Genomic DNA, 9,556 nt, shown 5'->3' with positions numbered 1-9,556 from the left:
TTGAAATAATAAAAGAAGCTGAAAAATCTTAAGCACTTTGCTATAGATAATTTCATCAACAGACTAAACAACATAAATACCGTTACAACAATAGAAAGCCTTAAATCTTCTATCAAAAAGAAATGCATGAAAAAAAGTTAAAGATTAACGATAACTAACCAATGAAACCGAATTTAACAAAGGCAATGACATGTGAAGAAATGCCTCTCACTTTGGAAAGGTAGGCGAATGTACTCTGTCATGCACCATCAACTTGAAAAAAATTATAAACAGAGAGAAACCTGAATTCAAAATTCAGTTGTTTTTTTTTTTTTCTTCAAAATTATTTCGTTTCTTTTTTCTTTTTTTGGGAACAAATCTAAGCACTAATATAGAGTGGAAAAGGGAAAATGCACATACAAGCTTTGATATTTCTGAAAAAATGAGGGGATATTCCTAACGTTCATAACCACCTATATATGCTTGGACTTGTCTGTGACTTATCCACAAAACAAGATGTACATATTTCTGGTCAAGCTGCAAGTGTGTGCGTGTTTTTGAAAATGGTAAAAACTTGGATATACAATTTTCTCGTGACACTTATAAAGTGAAGAGTCTGTGCAAGTGTCAAAAGCCAAAGTCATATAAGTTTTGTATTTTGTACGGCTTGTAAAGATTTCCACTTTAGGAAATGTGAAGTATCACAAGTTATTATCACAAACAGAAGTGGAACATAGGGGCTTGCAAGAAAGAAAATAACCCAGACAGTTGGTGTCATCAAGAGTGCTAGAGACGGTACCCGAACTTGCTTGCTTGCTTACTTGAATTAAAGTGATTTTCGCTCTAATGGAGCATGTATCACTGGTTTAATAACGCACCGCGTGATTTTTAATTACTCCTGGGGAAGGAAAGAGAGCCTCATCCCCCCAGGCTTTTATGTACTCACAGACTACTTTTAAATTTAGCCACTCAGGTGTAGGACTAACTAGTCCTTAACAACCTGACTGAAAGGCTTTACACATGAGTGGGAATTGTCTCACCACACACTCATTTTTCTGTCCGAGCGTGGTAAAGGAGGAAAAAGGTGCTCAGCAAGACAGCCATGGATGTTAAGTACTCACCAAAACGCTAGCCCGTACTTATTTCAGATCAAGTCGTGTCACCAAAAAAGACGACGTGTACGACATCAAAGGCACTGTCAAACGCAGAATGCCTCAATGCTAACTGGCTAGGTCTGCATTTCTTGCTCCCGCTGCTGTTGCGTATATTTCTTCCCTCCACACCGAGTTCTGGGCCTAATTCTTTTAATTTCGTTGTACCCGAACTTACATTATCCATATTATCACCAACAAAAAAAAACAAAAAAAACCGCACAGACCTAAAAGAAACATTCACTCACTTTTTTACAGAATATTACTATTTTTAAAATTTTGATAATCGACGGAAACGAACAACTTAGAGTCACACTTTCTAACCAAGATAAAGAAATCATGTGCTGATAGACTCACTTCTGTATTTTTTCTTCTAACTGACTAACATATCATAGGCAATGGAATGTTATTTCTTTTCGAGAGTATGGGGTAGCCCTGAAATTTTTTGGGAACTTGACGCTATGGCGATCGCTTAGGTTATAAGATGGCGGCCTCCTCTGACGACAGGCTTTCTCACAGGATAAGGTCTGCTTCTTCGGAAAAGAGAAGAACTCTTTGGTGTCGATACGACAACTCTTTGGTGTCGATACGACAATCGACAAAGCCTCTGTCAGGTTCATGCTGCTGCTGTTGCTGCTCTCTCTGCCGTTTATGATGTCTGTACTTCTCCATCCATTCTTCTTTCTCCTTCTTGAATTCCTCCTTGAAGAGCGCTTCTTTCAGGTCTTAGTGATTTTCAACATTATGATATTGTCTATCTCTTCAGGTCTCAGTATCAGACTTGTCATGACCCTATGCAAATTCACATAGGCTTCGTTCAACTTGGCTAATCTTGAGCACATCTTCGTAGGAAGATAAGTTAACAATGGATGGGCAGACTGGAGACTTCCCCGTTTGTATTGTCAAAGCGCGGACGTGAAGGAAAACATTGCTACACGGTTTTCGAGCCGGAACGTTCAAATAGTGTTATGGGAGGGATAGAAAGAAGTCAAAGAGCATCAATTCAACATTCCTATAGCCAAACAAACCACAAAGGCATTTTTTTTCTTCAAAACACAACATTTTTTTATTCATACTAACAAACAACTCTAACATTTTTTTAACAATAATCTAACACTATAACATCAAACATTTTTTTCAAATACCAAACGTTTTTTTTAATTCACACTCTACTTTAAACAGGGCTGACAACGTTGTGAATGAAGTTGTGATTTCCACTGTTGGAAGTCATCAGGCCATTGATGGACACTACGTTTCCTAGCTTGAGACAAAAGATAAGCATACTGGTCACAAAACCATCAATCTACTTTCACATCGTTTCTTGAAGAAGAACGAGGATCAAAATGAGTCACTAAATGTTCTAAGGAATAGCCCAGGCTGCGATGATGCAGAAAATACACACAGTACTCTCCGCACACCAAGGAAACTGTGCCTTGTAATTTCACATTATTGAATCGGGTGGTCTGAGCATTTCTTCTCATAAAGTCAATGATATCGTCTTCCAAAGGGGGCAATCCGTACGAATCGAAATATTTCACACATCCTTCTTGAGGAAAGTAGACGGCTACCCAGTGGGTTCCTGGGAGATGACTGTCGTCCGTGTTGATCACGTAAGCTTGATGGTCTTTAGGTTTGCGATGAGGGAGTTCATCTTTAGCACAGACGACAGGATTCCAAGAAGCAGTGTACGAACTGTGGTTCAAAATGTAATAAAGTTCTCAGGTATCCATTTTTTGTTTTTTTTCTTAAGTCATCATTTCGATCCTGACTTTCTGCTTGAAAATGTCTGACAAGTAACCGTTTTCTTCGCCTTGTCTCCCAACTCTGATCCAACAGAGCTTCGATGCGATGGATCTCTTGAGTTGTTAATGGAGGACAATAATGTTCACGCAAGCCTTTATACCACTGTTGTAACACGTCTTCTTCCGAGATGAGACTCCAAGCTTCGTCCAGATATTCGTCCAATTTTTCTTCTTGACTCAGCATTAGCATTTATCGTGTTGAATTTGACTGGGATGATCCTTATGACATCCATAGCAATCTTTCTTGATCAATTCCTTAATTTTTTTTCTGTCAAGACTATAGCATAACAGGAAACTATATGTGATTCTTGTTCTGGCCATCTAGACTTCGTCATGATGACTTCTTCGTCTTTGTCTTGGGGTTCTCCTTCCTCAGGATCTTCACATTCCATGTCCAAAGAATCCCTACTATACAAACATTGATAAAAGTCTTCCATGACTTCTAATAGTGTAGAATGACTTCTCTCAAACTGTTGGCTTATATCGTATTGTCCAATTCAGCATACAGGAGGACGTTCACCGTATTATCTGCGCGTAGATTTTCTGCAAACTGAAATTCCACACGCATCTGGCCGGATTTTATAGGGTGAAAATGTCACTTGTCGCTGTCTTGACTTACAATTCGTTAGAGAACCGTTTTCGAAAATGGAGTTTCACTGTAACTTTCCCTTTGGAGAAGGGAATATTTTGTCCCAGATCTCCTTTTATAGCAATGTTGACAGTGTCTAAATACGACTTACTGACGGGTAAATAGTGAGGATGTACAAATTCACGGTGTACGTGATAGGTGTTTGCACCTTCCTGGTCATTGTTTGTGGTACTATCCACTTTGAAAGGAATGACACGCAGTAACGGCACAGAGGTGTGTCCCACCACGTTGTACTCCACCACATCGGAATACACAAAGATCAAATTAAGTCCTTGGTTCAGTTCTACCGGGTTTCCAAACGCTCTGTAAAAATCCATATTACTTTTGATCTTGGGGCTCATATTGTTTGCGACCATTTCTGCATGTCCACCCAAAATTTCAAACAAACTAACATTGAACCTGAGGGACAATGTGTCCGTATCTTGAAATTTGATCGCGAGACGATGAGCCACTTTATGGTACTCAATCTTCACACTTTTTTTGGCTCTGTTCAGTGCTTTGCCAAAGGCTAAGTTGAACCTGTCCGCAATAGTGTCCACCAAATGTTCACCACTAAAATAATAACCTGAAGGAATTTTCAAGGTGTAGATAATGAAGGCTGGATTGCTGGCTGCTCTTGTGTCCCCTAAAAACCCGATTTTGTTGATTTCTTCCTCCAATTGGGCATTCAGGATTTCCACCTCGAAAGTGTTTTGCTTTTCGGTGATGTTTTTGATTTGTGTAGGGTGAATCATTTCTACCAAAGCCACTTCCCAATGGGCTTCGTGATCTAACTGGATGGTCTGAGGTAATTTGACCGTGTAACAGCACAACGTGTTGTTGGGAAACACCTCCATGGAACTGTCACTGGGTAAGGTTAAGTAAAATTGGCTGTTATTGCTCATAATTCCAGAGTTTTGTGGCTCTCTGAGGCGATACTGGAAGTCAGAGGCGTGTCTCCGCCCAAAATGGAGTTGTTGTTGGAGTGGTGGCTGGCACTGACACTGGACACAAGGTTCCCGTGGTTCCCGTTCGAGGAGAATTTCAGGGAGGGATTGGGAAGCAGGTAATCGATGTAACTGCTTAATACAATGGTCCACAATTGTTTGTCTCCTTGTTGCAAACTCAAATTGGCGATGGCTGCCCCGATGACACAATACACCACGAAGATTTGGCAGAAAAAGACGATTTGAGTTTTAGGCACACGTTCTCCGCACTACACCCACAAGAGTTGTTTTTGTAAATCTTGCAGAGAAGAATTGGGTGAAGGAGTGATCGCAGTAGCTGAATCTGTGTGAAAGGGATGATGGTCACTTCTTTTTATAGTCGATGACGTGCGAAGCGTCGATCCAAGAATGATAACTGGTCGGATATCCTTTCCAACGTACTTTGACTTCTTTGACGTCGTTTGCCCACTTTACGGTTTCTGCCAGTTAGCACTCCACCCACCTCGAGAACACAAATAACATCTAGTCAACAGCCGACTATACCTAACAAACAACCCCTCCCGGAAAGAGTGGTGGCAAAACAAAGGTCCAATTATCTTAGACAAACGGTATGGCAAACTCAAATGTAATTATCGGAGGCACTACGTTCTTTTCTCACTCCGATACTACAGGCAATCTCAGCTGAAATAACAACCACAACAACAATAACAGCGACAGACACCATAGCCGCGGATTTGAAAATATCTGAAAAATTAGTATCAGAACCAGAAAAAAAATTGAGGCGGTTGAGGAGGAGGAGGGGGACGCTGACCCTCGTTGAAAAGTACACCGAAATGGGGCTAGATCAAGCATTGTATGACGTCAACATAGCAGGGCAGTTTATTAGAGCCATACAATACGTTGCCTACAGATCTCTAGACACCTTTAAACCAAGACCTTCTCAATGGGGATTAGGGGTCAGAGTTCTTCCCCAATTCTACAGACAAACCTACACTGGATACCCCCTCAGTCAACTGGTAGAAACCGCTGCTTACATTACCGCCCATCATGGCTACGCATTTCCTGATATCAAGAATCATGTGACTAGGAGTGCGGGAAAGAACGTGAAAGCAAAAGAGAGACGTGTTACCTTCTAACAGAAAAAACAGACTTTTTTAAGGCTCCAAAAGATTGCTTTTTATTAAATAGGGAACCATATTTGGCTTGGTATCCCTCCTTGACTAAACTATTCTCGAAACAAACTTGACCCATTGGAACACTCCAACAAACTTAACTTTTTAAACCTAACAGTGACCAAACTGGTATATGTCGCTTAGACATAATAATTTAAATAAGATCAGTATGGCTATTTTTATGTACACTAAGTACTAATATTAGACAGATATGTTAGGAAATTTAACAGACTCGTTAGATTTGAACTAATTGCACAGGTGGTTAACACATTATTGGTACTTATTATTGTCGATTAGCAAAAAACAGGACTTGATTTGAAATAAGTACGGGCTAGCGTTTTGGTGAGTACTTAACATCCATGGCTGTCTTGCTGAGCACCTTTTTCCTCCTTTACCACGCTCGGACAGAAAAATGAGTGTGTGGTGAGACAATTCCCACTCATGTGTAAAGCCTTTCAGTCAGGTTGTTAAGGACTAGTTAGTCCTACACCTGAGTGGCTAAATTTAAAAGTAGTCTGTGAGTACATAAAAGCCTGGGGGGATGAGGCTCTCTTTCCTTCCCCAGGAGTAATTAAAAATCACGCGGTGCGTTATTAAACCAGTGATACATGCTCCATTAGAGCGAAAATCACTTTAATTCAAGTAAGCAAGCAAGCAAGTTCGGGTACCGTCTCTAGCACTCTTGATGACACCAACTGTCTGGGTTATTTTCTTTCTTGCAAGCCCCTATGTTCCACTTCTGTTTGTGATAATAACTTGTGATACTTCACATTTCCTAAAGTGGAAATCTTTACAAGCCGTACAAAATACAAAACTTATATGACTTTGGCTTTTGACACTTGCACAGACTCTTCACTTTATAAGTGTCACGAGAAAATTGTATATCCAAGTTTTTACCATTTTCAAAAACACGCACACACTTGCAGCTTGACCAGAAATATGTACATCTTGTTTTGTGGATAAGTCACAGACAAGTCCAAGCATATATAGGTGGTTATGAACGTTAGGAATATCCCCTCATTTTTTCAGAAATATCAAAGCTTGTATGTGCATTTTCCCTTTTCCACTCTATATTAGTGCTTAGATTTGTTCCCAAAAAAAGAAAAAAGAAACGAAATAATTTTGAAGAAAAAAAAAAAAACAACTGAATTTTGAATTCAGGTTTCTCTCTGTTTATAATTTTTTTCAAGTTGATGGTGCATGACAGAGTACATTCGCCTACCTTTCCAAAGTGAGAGGCATTTCTTCACATGTCATTGCCTTTGTTAAATTCGGTTTCACTGGTTAGTTATCGTTAATCTTTAATTTTTTTCATGCATTTCTTTTTGATAGAAGATTTAAGGCTTTCTATTGTTGTAACAGTATTTATGTTGTTTAGTCTGTTGATGAAATTATCTATAGCAAAGTGCTTAAGATTTTTCAGCTTCTTTTATTATTTCAAGCCCTACAAAAGGAGACCAAGTTTGTGTTCAAAGACGATTGAAACTCTAAATTACACAGGCGTGAAGGAAAAACATCGTTGTGTTTAATCTAATCATGCTTGCCGTATCTCTTTGTGTTTTAGAGTTCATATTTCTTCTTAAGTAAATACATGCATCAATAGACAGACAGATTGGGTCATCATCCTTGAGTTTCACTGTACTTTCGGTTCTTTACTTCATACAAACCCAAATTTATTGGTTTGAAAAAAAAGATAACATGCCCCTCAATACTGTAACACGTCTGTTCTGATTCTACCGATGTGAGTGTGAGTGTTTATGTCGAAATGTTTAAGTGAGATATAAAAAAATGGTCAGCTTGAAAACGCGAACCAATACTGTGACGCTCAGTATTTTGATGTGGTAAGAGGAAATGGTACAACACACACACACACACAAATTGGGCTTGTAAGTTCACATTTCAGTGTCTGCACTGTAATGGTAACAACGCAAGAACATAGGGATTATTATGCCACACAGTCCTAGAACAAAACAATGCATCACCCGTTGTAAGCCATTTCATTGGCTATACTTATTTTCTTACCGCGTTCGCTTCGAATTGACTTGAGTAGCTATTCAGACAGTGACGAGAATGGCCATGCTTTACTGGGTCTATCCTATAGGCGATTTATATAAAAAAATATTTTTAAAAATTAAACTAATGCACGAACAATCGTACCATGGGCGATCCCATGGAAATTGTGTCCGTCTTATTGCAAAATACATCAACATTTAATTTAACCGTGCAGATCGCTAAATAAACCTCTGATCATACACATTTTGAAAAGTGTTGTGTGACACGGATCGCCATTGTCGTTTGGTGTCTGCTTTCTTCTTCGAAAAGAGATCGTTTCGTCTTGACTATAAAAATTTAATTTGACTAAGTTTTACGCACTACTTAAACTCATACATTTACGTTGTAGGTGTAAGCCGTCGTTCTCAGTTTTCTGGAAGTTCGTTTTTGCGTTTCTCAGATGTGATACTGTTTTTTATGGACCGAACGAAATTTCTTTTGGCGTGAATCAGGACTCGTGGTTTCGTGGCAGAAATGGAGAGCATTGATTAAAGCCCAGTTATGTCGTCTTCGAAATCGCTGACACGGATTTGAACTAACACTTCAGGTTTTGTGTGAGGCGATACGGTACATCATTGCCTTTTACTTCCTCAATGAAATCGTTTCATCTTATTGCAAAATTACATTTGACTAGGTTTCATACGCAGCAGGTCTCTGTATATAAGGAGAGTGTCTTAGCGTCAGAGTATTCATTCCGCTCTCAAATGATCAAAGATGGAAGAGTCAGCACAGATCGACCTGCTGGTCAAATATTTGCTAAAAGTCGTACGAAAGCATAATTCACATGCGAAAGTGGCAACAAAACTTACTCTTTTGGTCGTTGATTTGATGAGAGTCATACGAAAGTGTGTAAGTGCTAATGAAGTTTGCTATATCTGCAAAGGTAAATGGGTATTTGTCTCCAGAATACCTGCTTCGTCTAAGAAAGAGAGACAAAAGTCAAGATACCTAATATCGTTGTCAGGAGAAAGGACACTGGAATTCAGAGTGCCCTACGAGAAAAGAGAATAAACAAAAACAAGACGAAACAGAGAAGAGGGATTCAGAAGAAGAAGAAATTGAAGATGATGAAGAACTTGTGCCAGTAAAGACATGGAAATGGAAAAATTGACAATGTGAGCCGATGCGTTGGCCCTGATGTGAAATTTCATACTACCTTCTAAAAGAGAATAGACCAGAAAGAACACGTAAGTGTCTCTTGGTCTTGACATTGTATAATAAGGATGGCGTGTTTTGTTTTCTACTCACACTTTATGAAATTGTGCCCTTTCACCTATCTCTATCCGTCTGGATCATGTTTTAGTTAGAATTGAAATGGAAGGATGTTTTCCTTCACGCACGCTCTTTAGGCATGCAAGTCGGTAAACAATAGTCAGTCTATTCCTCCATTATTTTGTGTCTTGATGTTTCCTAAATCACACACTGATGCCATAAAATAACGGGTTAAATGGGTTTTGTAGTGTTGGAAGTGGGGGTGGGGTGGGGTGGGGTGTAGGTGTTTGGCAGAGTTGGTCATTGCAGGTGAGGGCTTAGGTGCTTTCAAAAAACTTTAACTTCTTCACTCTGTGTTGATAGTATATTTGGGGTTTGTATGCGTTCGCGTACGTTTGTGTGGATAGTTTATTTGGGGTTTGTATCATCTCCCTTCTGTGTTGATAGTATATTTGGGGTTTGTATGCGTTCGCGTACGTTTGTGTGGATAGTTTATTTGGGGTTTGTATCATCTCCCTTCTGTGTTGATAGTATATTTGGGGTTTGTTTTTTCCTCTTCCCTCTGTATGTGTGTGTGTATGTGTGTATGTGTGTGTGTGTGTGTCTGCGCGCG

The sequence above is a fragment of the Sinohyriopsis cumingii genome, chromosome 16 (genome assembly GCF_028554795.1).
Source record: "Sinohyriopsis cumingii isolate HCF-2022 chromosome 16, ASM2855479v2, whole genome shotgun sequence".
Classification (NCBI taxonomy): Eukaryota; Metazoa; Mollusca; class Bivalvia; order Unionida; family Unionidae; genus Sinohyriopsis; species Sinohyriopsis cumingii.
The sequence above is the reverse complement of the archived record's forward strand: the minus strand, read 5'-3'. Positions refer to the sequence as shown.